This window comes from Protopterus annectens, chromosome 1.part2 (genome assembly GCF_019279795.1).
Source record: "Protopterus annectens isolate FY-2018-M chromosome 1.part2, PAN1.0, whole genome shotgun sequence".
NCBI lineage: Eukaryota > Metazoa > Chordata > Ceratodontiformes > Protopteridae > Protopterus > Protopterus annectens.
This window is the reverse complement of record NC_056727.1, coordinates 1,241,817,786-1,241,836,927: the sequence shown is the minus strand read 5'-3', so window position 1 is coordinate 1,241,836,927 and position 19,142 is coordinate 1,241,817,786. Positions and strand designations below refer to the sequence as shown.

General features: G+C 40.9%; 1 protein-coding gene across 2 annotated transcripts in view; it reads right to left on the bottom strand.

Moving 5' to 3' along the window:
- LOC122792322 (nuclear receptor coactivator 7-like) overlaps positions 1–19,142 on the bottom strand; it is a 1,388,015-nt gene that overhangs the window by 486,904 nt on the left and 881,969 nt on the right. The window lies entirely within an intron of this gene.

Here is a 19,142-nt window from a genome sequence, read left to right as displayed (position 1 = left end):
TGATCTGCAAATGCCCATAGCATCATCTTGCATGTAGAGTTTAACCTCTCAATAAGACCATAAGTCTGGGGGTGGAAGGGGGTGGTATTTTGGTGCTTCAACCCACAGTGCTTCCAGAGACAAGCCAGCAGGTCTGACATGAAGTTGGCACCTCTGTCAGTCAGTATTTCTTTTGGGAAACCTACCCTGCTGAAAATCTCTAACAAAGCATTTGGCACCTTTTCTGCCTCAATGGAGGACAGGGCCACTGCTTCAGGGTATCTATGTTAGAGACAAATGCACCTCTTTTGATTATTCTACACAAGATGCATATTGACTTACAATTTCTTCACAAATATGTTTGATAAATTATTTAATATTTGTTCATGTTAAAAATTATATGTAATATAGATACATAGTTATGCAAACCACAAATACTTATTGTAGTTCCGAGTGTTTCACAACTGCATTCTAATATCAAGCTGCAAGTGTATTAACAGATGACTGAAGGTAAAGAAAGTGCTGAAGGGGTTAAGGGATGTTATAAAGACTGGTTTCTGAAAGCATGAAAGAACATACTGTATGTAAGCTCTGACATTCCCCATGCTGGGATGGGTAAGTACAAAGAATGCTGGGGAGTTAGAATGTTACTGGTACTGGAATATACAAGGTTGAGAAAACAAGACTGATTAACAAGCCAGGTGGCCTGTGTTTTTCTAAAATATTATTGTTACTAATAGCATGATTGTTAAGTGTTCACGTGCAGCACTAAGCAAGAAGCAGAAGGGTCTGCAGAGATCCTATTGATTAACATCAGTATTCTGCATCCATGATACTGATAAAAAATAAAATAAAGACTGTATATTTTTACTGCTTGATGAGACTGATTTACTAACTGCACTGATGTATGTGGATTTAAATAAAAAGAAAATGTTTGGCACATCCTGAAGAGTTATTCTTGACTCAAGACAAAAAGGTAATTAATGTTATTTTTGTATGTTTAAACTGCACTTTAACATCTAGTAGCATAATCTACTACAACTAGGATATAATTCTTCCCTGTAGAACTTGGGGTACTCAGAGGCCCGACAATATCCATAGCTACCCTCTGAAATGGCTCCTCTATTAGAGACAAAGGCATCAAAGGAGCTTTGACCCTCTCTCCTGCCTTGCTTGCTCTTTGGCACTTCTCACAGGCCCTGCAGTATCCTGTTACATCCCTGGAAATCCCAGGCCAATAAACATTTTGCATAACATGTCTCTTGGTATGCTTTATGCCCATATGACTTGCAAAGGGAATGTCATGGGCTATGGCTAGAAGTGCCAGATGGTAGGCTCTAGGCACTGCCAACTGCTGTAATGCCTTACCTTCTAACCCTCCCTCAGGGGTCCTCTCTCTATACAGTAACGCTTTGTTCCAGCATACACATTCCCTTTTTCCTTGGGAATCAGGCGCCTTCCTAGCTACCTCCCTCAAGCCTTGTAATGTAGGGTCTGAGAGCTGAGCCTGTCTCAATTCTCTCTTTGTAACCCTTCCCAGCTCCCCTTGCACAGGAAGTCTGTTATCCTCTGACAGTGGTACCTCGCTGTCAGGCTCACCTCTGCTCTTGCAGCCACTCTGTCCAAGGGACATTAGTACCCACCAGCAGCTGTGGCTCACCTTCAGTCTCACTGTTACAGGATAGCTCCCTCTCTGAAGTAACCACCTCACCAGTCCTGGCTTCAAATGTGTGGTCTGTCTGGGACCCCCCAGGCTATCAGACCCACATGCCTGTCTTCAAGCCTGACTGTGTGCAAATGCATGCACACAAGGTACTGCATTATCAACATCATCCCCTATCAGGACATCTGCAGAGATATCCTCAAACACACCTACTTGCTTGCTTCCTTTTCCACCCTCCAATTCAAGGTGAACCTTAGCCAAAGGTATTTGGAATGGGGGTCCCTCTTAAAGCTCTGGCTGGAGTGGATTGCCCAAGCAAGTAGTGGTCCTCTTTAACCATTGCAGGCTTCACAATGGTTAGGTCAGGGGCTGTGTGTCTCTTGGCAGTGGCCTGTTTTCCATCTACTAAGATAGGGTAGAACCTCTTGTGGTAGTTTAGTACCCTTGTTGTCTCCAGACAACTTACCACTGGCTTTCTGTTGTTCCCACTTGCTGGCTCCCCTACCTTTTGTCCCCCACCTTGCCTCTGTGGACATCTATATGCTTCATGGTCCCACTAATTACATTTAAAACATTTAACCCTTGATTCTGGCCATGTATCTGAACTAGTGGCTTCCCCTGTTACTGGTGGACTCTGTTCGGGTGGTTTAGGCTGCCCACCATGGGTTCCCTTATATCCATGTGCAGCACTGGGTATCCCTTTCCTGTGCAGTGATGCCCTGCTTGCTAGGTATAGGTCTCCTTTTTCCCCAACACATTTGTCGTGTTGCATTCTCTATCTGCCAACCAGATTCTCATGTCCTCAGCCAAAGTGCTAAGGGGTTGTTCCCTCACCAAAAGGTATGCCAGCCCTTCAAAAGTGGTGATCTGGAACCCACTCACCCACTTATGAAAATAAGTGCTTAACTCAGCAATATAATCACACAGAGTTTCATCTGCCTTACATTTATGCTCACAAAACATTTTCTATAAGCTTCTGGTGTTAAATTAAAGCATTCCAATAAACATTTTTTAACTGTACTATAATTTAGGCAATCAGTATCAGAAATTTAGGAACAGCAGTTACAGCTTTACAAAGGAGTAAGGGGGTCAGGAACTGTACCCAGAGCCTTTGGTCAACATTATACTGTTTACATTCCATTTCAAACATATGAATAAAACTATCAAAATTGTCACCCTCTGTAAATTGTGGAAGAAATTTACTGACCTTTATTACTTCTGGGTTTCAGTTACTCTCTTTTCTGTTACCTTCATGACCCTGGCAAAGAGTCAGCATTTCCTTTTCATGTTGCCTCTGCCTCTCATTTTCTTTCACTTCCAGACATCTCAGTTTCTTTGCTGATTCTAATTCCATCTGTTTCTCCTTTTCTTCAGCATCCAAACACCACAGCCTCTCTGCTGATTCTAATTCCAAATGTTTGGCCTCCAGTTCAAGACTCTTAAACTCCATATGGATTTTAAGTCCTCTGAAGAAGAATTAAACTGTCAGTTTTCTGAGAGTTGCACATCCCCAAGGCCAGTCAGGCAGTCTTCCCGGTTGCTGGTCTGTGATGCAGCTGTGGCTAAGGCTACAATCATTTCAGCTTTAGTCAGGTTGGCATGCACTGGTCCTTTGGCTTGGCACATATCAGCCCAACTGGCTCCTTGTCAGCTTGCCATAATCCTCTGGTAACATCCTTGCCTACTCTCCCTAACTAACTAAGCTAACAAAAAATAAATAAAACTATTATGATATGAAACTCTAAATGTCTGCTGTGTGGCTGCTTGAGAGTACAAGCACCTTCTTTAGTGACCACTGTTTACAGGCTGTAGGAGTTCAATATCCATACCACTGAATCCCAATATGTGATGTGGTGATACCACCACTGCCAGCCAATATGTGACGACCCACCACTGCCAACCAAGAAGTGACATGGACCTCTGGGCCAGTAATCAAGGAGCCTCAATCTTCACCACTGACACATGTGGGGGGATGTTCACTGGGAGGATAACAGGTATACACACAGTATTTCCAGATGCAGCTCTATGCATCATGTGCAATTCCTCCTAAGAGCACACAGAGACTACAGTCAGTCTGGGGCTGGTTCCTCTGCATTTCTCCAGATCCCCATTAAGACTCCCCACTGGCACAGCTATAGAGTTGAGTCATTAGCCAGGGTTCCAAGCCAAGTCCTCCAACACACTCTCTGTCTAACCAGTGCTTCGTGTCCCTGCCTAAGTAGCTGACATACACACTCTTTGAGATTTAATTTGCACGCATACACACACACACACACACACACACACACACACACACACACACACACACACACACAGACACACACCTGGGAGAGACTGGCACAGGTTTAAAAGCTTTGCTCCCTTTTTCCCAGACTATAAGGTAGTTTTCACTGCTACCAGAACCCTTCTGCCAGCTACATTAAGGCCCTTAATAAAGGGTGTCTAATCTTACTGTGTAATATTAATATTAATACAAATGGTAGTTTGACCAAGAGCAAGGCTGTTAGGAGTGGCCCACACAGTGTCACCAAATAAATATGCAAGTACTCTCAAAACTTAAATATCTCTATAAAGATCAGCCACAATTAAAGGTTAAAATATATGTAATAATAAATAATAAAAGAACAAGAAAATACTAAGTATATATTCACAGTGACATTAGAGATCAGAATCACAGGAAATATTTAAAAGAACATTGCAAGACAGGCTCAGAGAAATAAAGAAAAAAAACAAAATCTAAACTAAGCTTCACTATATTCCTGGTTGTATCTAAGAGAATTACTAGTAACTTACTTACTAAAGCAAGGCAGATGATGTGGTGAATGGTTCTTCTTGTTATTGTCAGGTCCAAGACAGAATACAGAATGCTCTGTCTCACTAAGAGACTTCTCAAAATAATATCTAAAATGTTATTGTTGAGATAGCTTGCAGAATTACATCACTTCTTGTCATCTGAATTCTAGTTCCCAGGCAAAACCCCCATTGCTGGCAGCTGGCAGGATTTAGCACTTACCCATAAAAATGCACACACAAGGGTTTTTTCTCAGATCTGTTAAGCTTCTTGAGGTCGTAAAACAGCTAAACACTGCTACTCTTCCTGAGTGGCAATTAATACACCCCAAAGACAATACAGAAAGCTTCCTAGTACAGACTTTGTATCTCTGGCTGCCTTAAAACCTGTATGATAGCATCTTTTTGGCCTAGCCTATAAAGTGATTTAATTTCAGGTATTTTTCTAAAGTTTGCGGGACTGAGGTTAACCTTCCAGTTTTCTCTGTAAGAAAAACATATACATTTAAACAGTTACAAAAGTGCATGTACATTTCTGTTCTCTGCAGTAGGCACATTGTGGTTACATTTCAAACACAGCACTTTACAAATACCTTTTCAACACACACACGTCTGTACAAAGCAGTTTGATATACACATGACATACAGTTCTAATACATTTGTAACACAAATTTCTTATATAAATCAGTTCAATATTCACCAATGACATATAATTATTTACAAAATTCCAGCTAGCTGTACTGGCAGTACCACCTTTTGTCACAACCACCATCATGTTGTCTGTGTGTGTGGTGATTTTATCCTGTAGAAGTTGGTCCTGAAAAGCCTGCAATGTCAGAAAAAAACTGACCTAATCTCCAAGATATTTATGTGTAGGGAGACATCTGGTTGAGTCAAAGTCCTTTGGACTGCCTGTCCCAAACAATTCCCCCTCCCACCCCAGGGAAGATGTGTATATGGTGCCTTGTCTGTAACCAATGGAAGTGGGGGGGGGCATCCCTTGTTGAGACTGAAAGATGAATATGAAGCCACCATTGAGGATACCTGTGTGGGCTCTGGATAGTGGGATGTGTTCATCTGTGGGGTGCTCTATCTGATACCACACATGTGGAGTCCATGGTAACATTCTGATATGAAATCTGGGGAATGGTACCAGATGTACTGTTGCTGTCATGAGTATCAGTACTCTTAAAATGAGAGTTGCTGTTGGAGAAGAATGTTGCAGAAGAAGTATGACAGACATTTGAATTGATAGAATTCTGTTTGGAGGGAATCTGGCCAATCTTAAACTGATATCCAGTTGACAAACTATGAATTTCGATTTTGTGATGGCTCAAGCTGTGACTTTGCAGTGTCCAGTGAGATTTCCAAAGACAGATAGAGACCAACTAGTTCCTTGCATGATTTAAGGACTCTCTTGTGGTTGAAGCTGTGAGACAGTCATCTAGATACAGAAAAAACTGCTATTCCCAGCATTTGCAGATGAGATGCAACCACTGTCATGTGTTTGGTGCACATCTGGGGATTTGTGGTAAGACCAAGGAGCAAAACACTGAACTGGTAATCAGTGGCACACACCCTAAAGAGCAGGAATTTCATTGATGCCTTTGCTATTTTTATATTATGTAGGCATCCTGGAAGTGCAAAGAGCATATGTGACTTCCCTTCTGAAGACAAAAAAAGAATTGACTGCACTATGACTATCCAGAATTTAGTTTTTCTTAAGTTAAGATTTAGGCCACTAAGGTCTAAGACTGGACTGAGGGCTTTCATTTTTTGGGTACTGAAAAGACTGAAGTAAACGCTGGTCCTGTCTGGTCTGGCTGAACCTCTTGGATGGCTAGTAAGTTGGATACTACTAGTTTGGTTTCTCACTTCTGGTTAGATAGAATGTTGGGAAACAAGAATGTTGTAGTGTGTAGGGTCTCTGAAAAAGGTACTAAATAGTCTCTGGAAATTATTTCTCTGATCCACCTGACCTATGTGATGGCCAGCCATGCAGTCAGATGTAGAGCTTTTCAGCACCTGACTGCCTCTAGAGATGGAAAGTCAGACATGTCTTCAGGCAGTGTTATGGCTGACCCCCCCCCCCAGGGAAGGGCTATGGAATGCCTGAGTCTTTCCTCTGCCTTTACCTGTATGGTAGTGTTTCTTAGAAAAACCTCCACAACTTTGAGATTTTCTGTCAGAACATTGCTCCTATGGTGGATGTTGAGGCCCCTTAAACCATATGTTTGCCACACCCTTTTGGCTTCTAGTAAAAGATCTTTGTATGTTGAGAACTTTACCCGAGCAGCTGTGTTTTTTTTCTCCTATTGCTCACTCTTGTAGCAACTTCTCTTTCAAATGGGGTCAAGAATAAAAAGAGACATCAAACTGGTTATTAGCAAATGTCCTAATTTTTTCCACAGATCTGCAGAGTTTGTGGCAGGCCTGCCTTCTTATGCTGACACCTCTCCCAGTTGTTCTCACTGCTCTGTCTGACACATTGTACAAAAGGGTCTATATTACCCAATTGAATGTTTAGGTTAGCGAATACCTAAACGTCGACCTGGTAATATAGAAAAATGAAAACAGTGAATGGGTGATTTAAATTAGTGAATGAATTCCCTCGTCCGCAAAAAAAAAAAATTAAACCAAAATGAAGTGGGGGGCTTCACCCCCACACACACCACCCGATATGGGGGTCTGTGTCCCCCACACCTCCCCTAACTAAATATACCAAATCCGAAATTGCTCTACAGTGAGGAAAAGGGCAAAATCTGCATAACGGCCAAGGGAATTCTTTCCCTGCGTTAAATCGGCCATTTGTGTTTTTTTGCTTTCGCTATTACCAGTTCGACATTTCGGTATTCGCTAACCTAAGCGTTCGATCAGGTAATAGGAACCCGTACAAAATCCATATGGAGACCAACGTGATGCTCTTCATGGCTGCCACCTATGATTCATTTGACAATGTAGATGACTGTGTGGCAACACTTTTTCAGTGTGTCCACATTCTTCTCTACCAGCTTGTGCTAAAAATTTGTCTCGTGCATCAGATAGTTCAGAGCTCTTATGGCAAAAGCACTTGACATGACAGCGCATGTTCCCATTTGATACAAAACCCTAGAATCCATATCCTTGCCTGAACACATTACTCAAGTACAAGTCAGTAAGCGTGGCAGTCATGGTAAGAGAGTAACAGGAGATGGAAATTTTGATTAGTTTTTCAGACAGTGATCAGGAGGGGAATTTAGGTTTAGGGAGCAAGAGGGGGGAAGGTGAGTGAGGAATTTAGGTTTAAGAAGAAGAGGGAGTTTTAAAGTTTAGGGAATGATCAGAGAATTTAGGTTTAGGGGAGGGGAAATTAAATTTTAGGTTTATGGGGAAATCAGGGAATTTAGGCTTAGGGAGGGGGAGGGGAGTTTAGATTTAGGGAGCAGGAGTGTAGTTTGATTGTTAAGGTTAGGTAGCAAAGATTTAGGTTGGACATAGAGACTAGGTGGGCATTCTGGAGTTAAAGTTAGGACCCTCATATAGCTGTGAAGTTTAGTAGGGTCAAGCGTTCTGACAGCTAGGTAATTCATCAGGGATAGGCTCCTGAGAGTTAAAGTACTTGTATTTAGAGCACCCATGTGTTATGAGCTAATAGCATGCGAGCACTAGTAGCAGATCCCTAGGACCTGTTTCCTTAGCATTGGGTACAATTCATACAAGATAGGCACATGACTCCACCAAGGGTGTATTGTCTTCCCTTTTCTCATTTTTAATACTTTCATGGATAGCATGTCAGAATGCAGCCAAGGCCTGAAGAATATCCAGTTTGGACACATCAGGCTACATTTCTGTTGTTTGCAGACTGGCCTCAGTTGTCTATGATCACCAGTTTACACAGGCATAGTTCACTGCTAATCATGAAGCAGAAGTGTTGAAAATTATCACCTCCAGTTAGAGGTTATGGCTCAGTCCCAGAGAAGTCTCAACTGAACTCTGCAAGTTAGGAGGAGTAGCTTTCTCAAGTGGAGGAATTTAAATATCTTGGGATATTCCACGTGATTGGGCGAAGACAGGATCAGAAAACTGGTTAGTGAATGGGAGACTGAACTCTGCAAGTTAGGAGGAGTAGCTTTCTCAAGTGGAGGAGTTTAAATATCTTGGGATATTCCACGTGATTGGGCGAAGACAGGATCAGAAAACTGGTGAGTGAATGGGAGCAACCCTGGCAGTACTACAGGCATTGTAGACAACAGTGGTGATGAAGTGAGAACTGACTCATAGAATGATGCTCTTTGTTCACCGATCAGTTTATGTCCAATCCTCATCTATGATCATCAATCCTGGACAGTGACCAAAGGATGAAGACATGGATACAAGTAGTGGAAATTGATTCCTTCATAGGGTATTTGGATTCACTCTCTGAGACAAAGATGAATGGTATCATAACTGACAGGGTTTATAGCAATCACTGCGGAGTAAAATTTGCATTATTTGGATGTTCCTCGTCGTAACTATGAGTTTTTTTAATAGTATATCGCTCCTGCAGATGGAGAAAAACTTTCTAAAGACCATCATGAATAGTTAGCATGCTTTTACAATATTAGGTAATCAACACCGTCAGAGAACAAAAAATCAGTGAAGTAAGTTAAGCAAGATTTGTGGAAGTGTTAATTAAAAAGATCTCTGTGGATATGCTACATCCAGTATGTTACTGAAGTTGGGAATTTGAGAGAAGTTCTCATTGTAATAGTGCATTTCATGGCAAGATACCACATATTTTTTCAAGAATGACGATAAGAACAAAAATGTTACACATAAAATCTAAAATCTTTGAGTATCTTAAAGTGAGACATTCTACCAAGTGGGAGAATCACCATGCGCATACAGATGGATGGAGAAAATGGAAGAGGCAAGTAAGAATGTAAATGTATAGTAAAAAGGTTTACAATAAATCTAGATGTAATTTTAAGAAAATACTGATGAAGCTGGACATAGAACAGCATAAGAACTAGGTCTTCACCAAGTCACTGGACATGAAAGAGTGAGAATCTGTATGACAGGTGAGCGAGATGAGATGGAACAGATGGTAACAAACTATGATATGGATGATGATGAGAAGAAAGGGTGAGGGATTGCAAAAGGAAGGAAAAAGATGTGTTAACAATGCTTTGATGAAAGGGTGTGGCTTCCCTGGAACTGAGAATAAGTGACAAAGAAAAATTTTCATATAAACACAAAGCTTTTTAAATGTGTTCCAAAATTCTTGGACTGGCTGAGGGATGAGTTGCTGATGTTGGAAAAAATCATTATTTACTAGTTTGAATAGCAGTCCCATATTCATATCCTAGTTCTTAAATCTCTAGAAGAAATGCAGTTGCCCTTTTTTCTTTTCTGCTACCCTAAACCTAAGTTTTGTTTTTAGAAAAGGGGATAGCCATGGACAAGTTGCATCTGTAATGCTATATATAGTAGCTTTTGGAAATTGATTCTAGAACAAGTTAAATATTTGTTTAAAGAAATCAAAAGTCAGGTTAATATTAATTATGACATACAGCATAGTGCATATCAGTCAGAGAAAGTGCCCTAGTAGCAGGGATTGTTTAAATTGAGATATGGTCTGATCAGTAAAAAGAATGTGTGTGTGTGTGTGTGTGTGTGTGTGTGTGTGTGTGTGTGTGTGTGTGTGTGTGTGTGTGTGTGTGTGTGTGTGTGTGTGTGTGTTTGGGGAGCAGTTGAGGTGGGCATGGATTGCTTTAAAGGACTGGTAAATGACACTGGATTTTGATCACTGGGAGTAGTTATATGCATTGTGTTACTATGACCCCTGTTATGGGAATTTGTTAGCACCCAGCCCACAAGTGACTTTTTCATAGATAGTAGGTTTGAGCAGCTAAAGGACTCTACAGTCTGTGTGAAATCAGTCAGAGTGTAACTGTGGCAGACAGGGATTAAGTTTTATCCAGCAAATTCAAAATGATATCCCTTAGCAATACAGCAACGGGTTTGAATAATCACAGCTTCATGAGCTCTTTTAAGGAGGAAAGAAGTAGAAGAGAAGGGGATGAACTAAAAACAGAAGCAATGTAATATTCAAGTTTGATCCATACCTCTCAATTGTCCCTGATTTCCAGGGATATCCCTGATTTTGACTCCAAAATTTAGCTCTTTCCCTCTTAATCCCTCCTAAAACTGGTGACTCTTGGAGGAAAGGTGGTAAATTATACTCAGTAAATAATGGCAGTCGCCTCACAGTAAGACGTTGTCCTGGTCGATTCTCAGCTAGAGCGTCTCCTCTGTGGAGACATGCGTGAATGGTCGTACCTTAGTTGAAGGTTGTGCATTAGGGTCGGCAACTCGGCATGTAAAAATATACTGCCAATCATTAGCGAACCGGAGTTCCGCTGTGGCGACCCCTAACTGGGAAAAGCCGAAAGACACAACAAAATAACGGCAGTAAGTAAGAGGTATAGATTTATCTTATTTCACAAAATGTATAGGAATTAACATTTTTTTCTGCCAATGTCTCAAGTTAATGGTATTACTATTTTACAAATGTCCCTTATTTCTACTGGGTTTGTCCCTGATTCTGTTGAAATATGCCCCTGATTATTTGAGAGCTATGGTTTGACTGCTTATGGTTATAATTGTTATAAACTACCCAGGGCTATCTTCATTCTGTAAAGTACTAGTGGAGATTTGTGAAGAATGAAGACAATGTTAAACCTCGCTCAAGCCTATAATGCTTCCAGTTTACATTCATACCTCCTTATGAAGTCCAAAACTTTTTGGGGATTGTCTTCTTTAGCTAAATGACTTTGCCAGTTAATAATAGGCAGCATTAGAAAGGGCAACACGTTATCAATAAAATGACACTAAGGTTATTAGTCTAGGATGTTCTGCAATGGAGAAATTAATCTTAGTTTGCCACTTATTAATAATATTTTTATATTTGTGTTCATATTTTCATAACTAAGATGGACCGAGGGACTGTTCTTTAGGGTCCTTTTTTGCTGGTAACTATCATCACAATAGAGCTCATAAGTGTGTGTGTGTGTGTGTGTGTGTGTGTGTGTGTGTGTGTGTGTGTGTGTGTGTGGGGGGGTATTACTCCATTGAGATATTTCTTTCACAGGAGGATCTCGTCCAGTTTTTTAGGGATTAGCTCAGCAACAACTGGCTCTTGCCATACCCTGTGCATGACCAAATCAAGTATAAAGTCAATAGGAGGGACCAACCAAGTTGTAGGTGGGGCAGACTGAAAAGCTTCCTATAGGATCTCTTTTTTAGGGAAAATGGGGGTCTATGAGCATGATGCCCAGTGTCTCATTAGTTCCAGTATTACCCGTAATGTGGAGTCCTTCAGTGGGGATTATGGGGAAGCCTCCCCTTTGTTGAAATCCATATCTGGGGTTGTAGACTCTGGTGAATATTCAGAGTGTCTCCTCTTCTATATCCTTATTCTCAGAATGCTTGTGGTGGACTCATGTGATCAGTCAGAAGAGGAATCTTCTCCAGACTTCTGGAATCTACAGAGACTCTTCAGTGCACACCGTCATGCTACAATAAGAATGAAAGACAGAGGTCCCAAACTGAGTGGTGTAGTGGGCTGGAACCAAGGTAGATGGTGCCTCCTCAACAACAGGAAATCTGGAAAGCTTCCTTGGAATTATTTCCACAAACTCAGCATTAAAATTGTCAGTACAAAATCCACTGTCCCTATTGCCAATGTCATCTACTATGAGGTTGACCCTGATGGAGTAGTGCCAAAACTCAGGACTGAGTTCAGTTACAGCTTCAAGGAGACTTTTTGCACCAGATCCATGAAAACAGTGAGAATGACACTGCGAATGGCATCAAGGGAATTAGTACTGATGGCACAGTCGAGCAACCAACATCAATGACTTCAGTGGTCCTTGGCACAGATGGAATTGGTGTCAAGGCTACAGTAACTACAGGAGCTACTGCCAATGGAGGAGGAAGAAGAAGAAGAAGAAGAGCTGTTAGTGTCAGTGTAGGCCACATTCAGCTGCTACATTCCTGATTCAGAATCCAAGTCTGGAGTAATAGCATGATAGGTAGATGGAAAAGGTCCTTCTGCAGCCACTTTAGGCACACACTGAGAAGAAAGGTCCAGGCCTTGGCCATGGCTTTCATCATCTTTTCAAGTAGAGATGAACAGAGGGACTCCATACCAGCCTTGCCAGCTGTACTGAAATCACTGATAAAGGTGTCAGAAATGGTGGTATCAAGAAAGTTCCCACTCTAAGTAGAAGCTGCCAACTTTTCTCCTCAGGGAGGACTTGGAAATAACTGAAATCTCCTATTGGGAGACCTCAGCAGGATATCTTTGTACTGATCCTTGAGGTAGCAAAATACTAGTGGGAGTTGGGGTTCATCCTAAGTACACCAGGAGAAGACTTATCCTCATCCCTTGGGCTACTGTCTTCTGGTCTTATTTCTTTTTTCCTCTTGTCTATTTGCAATCAGAAGGCAGAAACGGCTTTAAAATTAACTTATTCTTGCATTGCTGTAAAATATAGGTAGTAACATTTTTACAAATGTCACATACTGTGTTAAACTGATCCACTGCCAGACACATGACACACAGGTCTATGTGTCCTGGGGGATCTTGTGGCCATACCTAGTACATTTCCTAAGCCCTGGGAGTGAGGGACAGAGCTTGAGCTTTGGAGATTTCCTGAAATGCTGAACTGGAGAGGCTTATGGCAATCAGTTCTTAAGCTGAAGTGGACAGATTCAATCATGTAGGATATTATTTTAAGAACAGGCAGGGGATTTAAGGCACCATTTCTAAATCCATAAAATACAATGTGAACTGGAGCAAAATAATTACATTTGACTGTGATCTCCAGCTTGTAGTTAGTTCCTAGAACCAGATACAATATGCAGTTCAGAGAAGAGAGGAACTAAAATAGCAGTATGGTCCCTAAACAGTTAAAATATGGTAAAGCAACTGAAGAAATCATAAACTGCTAGAGTTTCATATTTCCTAGTACTTCAGGAACCACTTTAAGTACAAACAAAAAGGTAAAGATGCTGTGGGATAAAAAAGATGGTCATGTGAGCATACGTGTGGTAGTTAGTCCCTGTGAGGCTGTCCCTTTTCTTTGCCTAGGCCTGTATTATTCCACTTCTACAGTATATATCCTTGGACTTCTCTGCTGACTTACTTTGTCAATTCTTCTGCTATTTCAGTCAATTCTCATCACCCTCTCAGTGAAACACTGCTTCCTTAAGTCTGTCTTGAATCAGCCCCTTTCAACTGCTATCTATTTATATATTTTAACTAGGTAGGTGGGCTGGTTCAAGGACAGATTTCAGTCACTACACAGGACAGAAGCAGAAATAAATCAGCAAGTTAACAGTAGTCTTTCATCATGACTGTAAAACTCGACATGCACATACTCTTATATTCCCATCTGTTTCCTATATCTTATTCTTTTTCAGCTCTACCCCACCACCTTACAATGCAGTATGTGCTGACTGTATGTCCCCCCTTTTCTCACTTCCAGTGTACACATGCAGTATCTTCATTCTGATCTCCATGATTGTAACTCCAGTTATTATTTTCTATCAGCTTAAATTCCCATTTCCTATATTGACACCACAAAAATCACAGTATTTCAACAAAGGTGTTATCAATGGCTGTGCAAGACAGCACATTCCTAAGCAAATAGAATTCTTAGAGATGAACTTCCAAATCTTTCTGGCCTTTATTTATTTATTCATTTATTTATTAATTTCACATTTTTTCACAAAGTAGGTACAGTGATCCTAGGACTCTTTTCAGGCATGACCCAAGCCATTACATCAGTGAGTAACAACAATTATAGAATTGCAACAACAAAATAAATGGTGACAAAGCTATCACTGAAAATTCAATGCCAAAACATGCATTATAATGCCCTTTGAGAAAATGTCAACCCAAGTTAATTACTCCACTGATAAAACACCGATAACAGTCAGCCCAGAAGTAAGGGATTTGGGAACATATGTAGACAGCAATCATTCTTGCCTTTGACCAACCTGTAGCCAAGATAGTAAGCTAAAGCTATGGCATCCAGGTTAAAGGAAGTTATAGTACCCCTCTACTTAACCTATCATTGAGTACAATGCCCCCTTGGGCATGTACCTGATCAGACACTTGCAACAGCTGGAACATCCACAATGATTTTTCACCAGGTGAATTCAGACCATGAATACCCTGTTCTACAGTGATTGCCTAAAGACTCTGTCTCTATATACAGTCTCCTACAGACTCTTGAGAGGGGATCTTTGCCTGGCTTCATGGAATCCTCAGACCCAGTCTTGATGGATGTGTTGCATATGTGCAAAACAAACAGCATCAGAAATACTTGATCCGGGGATCTGAACCACTTGTGACATAAACAGAACATGCTACAGAGAAACTGATGTGTCCCAAAGGATCCCCACACTATGGAATAGGCTCCCCATCCATGTAAAACAGAGTTCTTCCTGAATTTATTCAAATGAAACCTTGATGATCGAGTGGGAAATTGTAAATTTACCCCATTCTGGCCCCCATATGTCTTATGGACAGTGGTCATCAATAAGAAAAGTATTATCCTAATTAACACCCTCCCCCTACAAATCCTTAGTTACCTCCCTACTAACGTGTTCCCTTTCATATAGATGTCCATGACACTCAGGACACAAATGGTTTGGGGTACATAGCTAGGACTGTGAAGGCCCTAGTAGCCATTAGACTAGTAGTAGCCTATGAACACTGAAGACAATAACCTTTAAAGGACCGTATATACAACAAAGTGCTTTACATACCACAAAGAGCATTATACAGAATACAGCCCGGGTAGTAGTCGCTCAAAGCACATATTACACATTATATATAAGTAAGGAAAAGGGGAATAAATGACTGTGCAAGATATATAACTAAGGAAAAGACAATCTCATCAGGTATTTTATATTAAGTGCAGTGAACTAGGGAAAGTAGTTAGCATGAGTAGGTGAGTTATGGTTAAGCATTAACTTAATGTTATGAAAAAGGTGACTGCATATTTTCATTAAAATAGTTTTAAAGCTTTTTAAAATTCCATCAGAGAAGATATATTTCTGATTTTTTTTTGTGGAGGGAGGGGTTAATTCCAGTGTACTGGGGCAAGTTTGGAGATTTTTTTTTTGTTTGGCTGTGGTTAGGGTAAATGAGGACATAATCAGTAAATTGCCCAGATTATTTCTTAGGGAGTAGTTGGAAATTCTAAACTATATGGAATTTACTAAGGGGTTGTCAATAGTTAACATTTAGGAGTTTGAATGTAAGTGTGTTTAACCTGAAGGCAGCTGTGCTGTGTAAAGGTAGCCATGTGGCTTTGCTGACAGTAGTAACTGATGCTCACGTTGTTGGCTGAGTTATTACTATATTCTGTGCCTTTTGGAGTGTGTGCAGATTCTGTATGGAACTGAGGAAGGAGAAGAAGGGCGTATTCTAATCTGGGTAAAATATGCCAAGTAGCTTTTGCATGCATTACTTCTTTGATAAAGAGGTGGAAAATTCTGTTTGCTACCTTTAGTTCTGGTAGGACCTTCAGACTCTGCATTTTGTCATGTGGTGAGAAAGGAAGTGTTTGATCAATAGGTAAACCAAAATAATTTTGATATGACTGCCCTTCAGCATCAAGTGCATCTAAGCATGTGGAGTATGCTTGTCTCCTAGCAATTACAAACAGCAGTACAGTGGATATTTTGCTGTTCAAAAGGAGCCTATTTGCAAAACACACTTCCAAAACAGTTTGAGGTCATTTTGTAGGGTAGTGTTGATATCACTTTGGCAGTTAGCAGTTCTAGTGATGACAATGTCATCTGTGTTAAAAGAATACAGTACAGATTAGGAATGTGTTATTGGAAATTATTGACGTTTAGTGATAATTAGCGAGACCCTGTTACAGACATTTGTGGTACGTCTGAGCTTTGGTGTACAGAAGGGGGGGGGTAATTCTGTATGACTAATTTACTACATTATTTGGCCTAAAACAAGTTGTGATCAACACACTCAAATGCTCTTTTAAAAAATCAGTAAATAAGCCTTTTGTTAGTTTTCATTTTACAGCATCAGTTAAGATGTCATTGGTGAGAGTGAAGGTGGATGTAGTGGTGATACATAGCCCATACATCTGTGCTGCTTTTCTGAGAGGATGTCATACTGAATGAAGAATTCTAAAATGTGCTCATATATATTTTCCCCCCAAGATTTTTGCAAATGAGAGTAAATTTGCAATGGGACAGTAGTCTTCCAGGTCCTTGAGGCTTATTATTTTACGGACGGGGTAAGACCCTTCACTACTGTCCTTTCACACTGCAGTACATGATTCAATAAGGTCTAATCTTTGCACTGCCTACGAAAAGCTAAAATGTCAAAGTCATCTCTAGATAGCTTTTCATAGTGTGTAACAGCACTTTTTGCATTGAATCTCCAGGTGCCAGCTCCTCATTCATTCTGAAGCTGGACCATGTTCAGGCAGAGGCGAACCCAAACAGCTATGATCTTTACATCACTTTTGGTGTCAATGGTGAACACAATGATGTTCTCTGATCTCAGTGTTTTACCTAAGAGAAAAATGACAACCATGGCAGGCCCTGTGCTGGACTTTGTGGTTCTGCAGTGGTTACATTTGTTTTTCTAAAAAGTTATGAAAAGAAAAGGGTGAGAGACTTCCATTTCATTTAATTTGTGCTTATGTGTTTTTTATATTCGTCATTCCTCATGCATTTAAGTTTCAAAGCTGTTTTGGGGAATAGTACAACTAGTCAATTGTTTTATGGTTAGGAAGTGAGAGTGCTCCTCTTAAAACACTAAACACACATGCTGTCAGACTGCATGCACCACCTGGAAATGGTCTTCTAGTGATCAGAGTTTGCATGCAAAAAATATGTATCATAATAACGTAAGCATTATACTGATGAAATTTACTATTTACTTATTAAACATTCAAATTTCTTTGCTAAATATAAAGGGCCGGATTCACAAAACCTCTGTGTAAGACTTAATATGTCTTACTCGGAGGCTGCAGTTGAACGGTATGACGTCAGCGTGCCATGAATATTCATGAGGGCATGCTGACTCATCCGTAACTCTTACACGGACTGAGTAGGCAAGCAGGGGGCGTGTCCGACTGCCAAGCAGTCTAAAAGTCCACGCCCCTGCAAGGTTTTAAAAAGCATAATGTCAACAGACAAGAGTGAGTCCGCTCAAATGTACTTGCACCCAACACCACACTCCCTGACACTGTAAACCCCCATCAGAGTTATAAAATGGAAAAATTATTTTTTTTTTAAATCCGCGATATAGCTGCCCATATTTGCGCTTGTTTGCACGGGTGTGCCCATTGCTTAACCACAGTTAGCAATTGTGACATTGAAGAGCATATAAGAACTACTTATGCAAATTAATCCAAATAGCAATAGCATAATGGTAGAGCGTATGCACAAAGAGAAGGCATTCACGGTTTGAGTCCCACCACTCTCCTTCTTATTTATGTTTTAAATCAGTATTTGAAATAATACCAGACAAATATGATTAAAATTTTATTAAAAGCAGTGACATGGCCAATGTATCAGCGAACAAAATATATATTTTTAAAAGACCCAGATATATAATAGCCTGCCGTTAAGCAATGTTTTACACAGCTAAACACAGGTGCCCATAGTTTAATAGCGCTATACCCATCTAAACAGAGGTGCCCATAGTTTAATAGCGCTTTATCCAGCTAAACAGAGTTGCCCATAGTTTAATAGCGCTTGACCCAGCTAAACAGAGTTGCCCATAGTGTAATAGTGCTTTACCCAGCGCAATAGAGTTGCCCAACATTTAAAAATGCTTTACCCAGCGTAATATGTATGCGTGGACGTGTGCGCCGCGCCAACCAGGGCACCGTTGGGCACCGGGGAGCAACATAGAGCTAGGTTGCTTAAACGCAGCCACACCCCCTAGCCTGTCTAGACAGTATTACAATAAAAGAGTGACAAGGTTCGAACCCAGGACCTTGTGCATCATAATCAAACCACAGAACCACTAAGCTATGACAGCTTAGGAGAAACAGCCACTATTAGCATACATATACACAAAAATGGTAGATTAACCATTACTAAGCAGGTCTGCAGTCAGCTTAGAATTCTCAAAAATGGCCAATCACAAAAAAGTGCGGGAAATGTGGCATATTTAAGCCCCATAGGTGGGAATACTCGCCATAACTGATTGTGGTACCCATTTGCAGTCAGGATGGCAGGTGTCGGAGAGGGTAATCGCTTTAGAGCGCAAAGGTGGGGCATTGAGGAGTCTAAATATATGGTTTGGCTCCTAGTCCACCAACATGAAGGCCGACTCATGCAGGGCCAGGTTCAATGGGGAGCATACAAGGCAGAGGCGTGGAACCAGTTGGCACATGATCTTACCAGTGCCACAGGCATTCCCAGGACTGGTGAGCAGGTCCGTCACCACCATGCGGACCTGAAGCATTGAAAGGAGGACCAACTGAACCGATGGATCCAGGAGGCCCGTCATATGCCCAATGCCCCACTACTGAGTAAGTATCCATGTAATTAAGTATGTAAGAAATGCTATCCTAGCCTATAGTATGGCTAGGTATGTTCCAATATCCCTTCATTTATATTACAGCTGCAGGTGTTCGTTCCATGAATCGGCAAGCCTATGCTGATAGGCTGTTAAGGCTGTGCC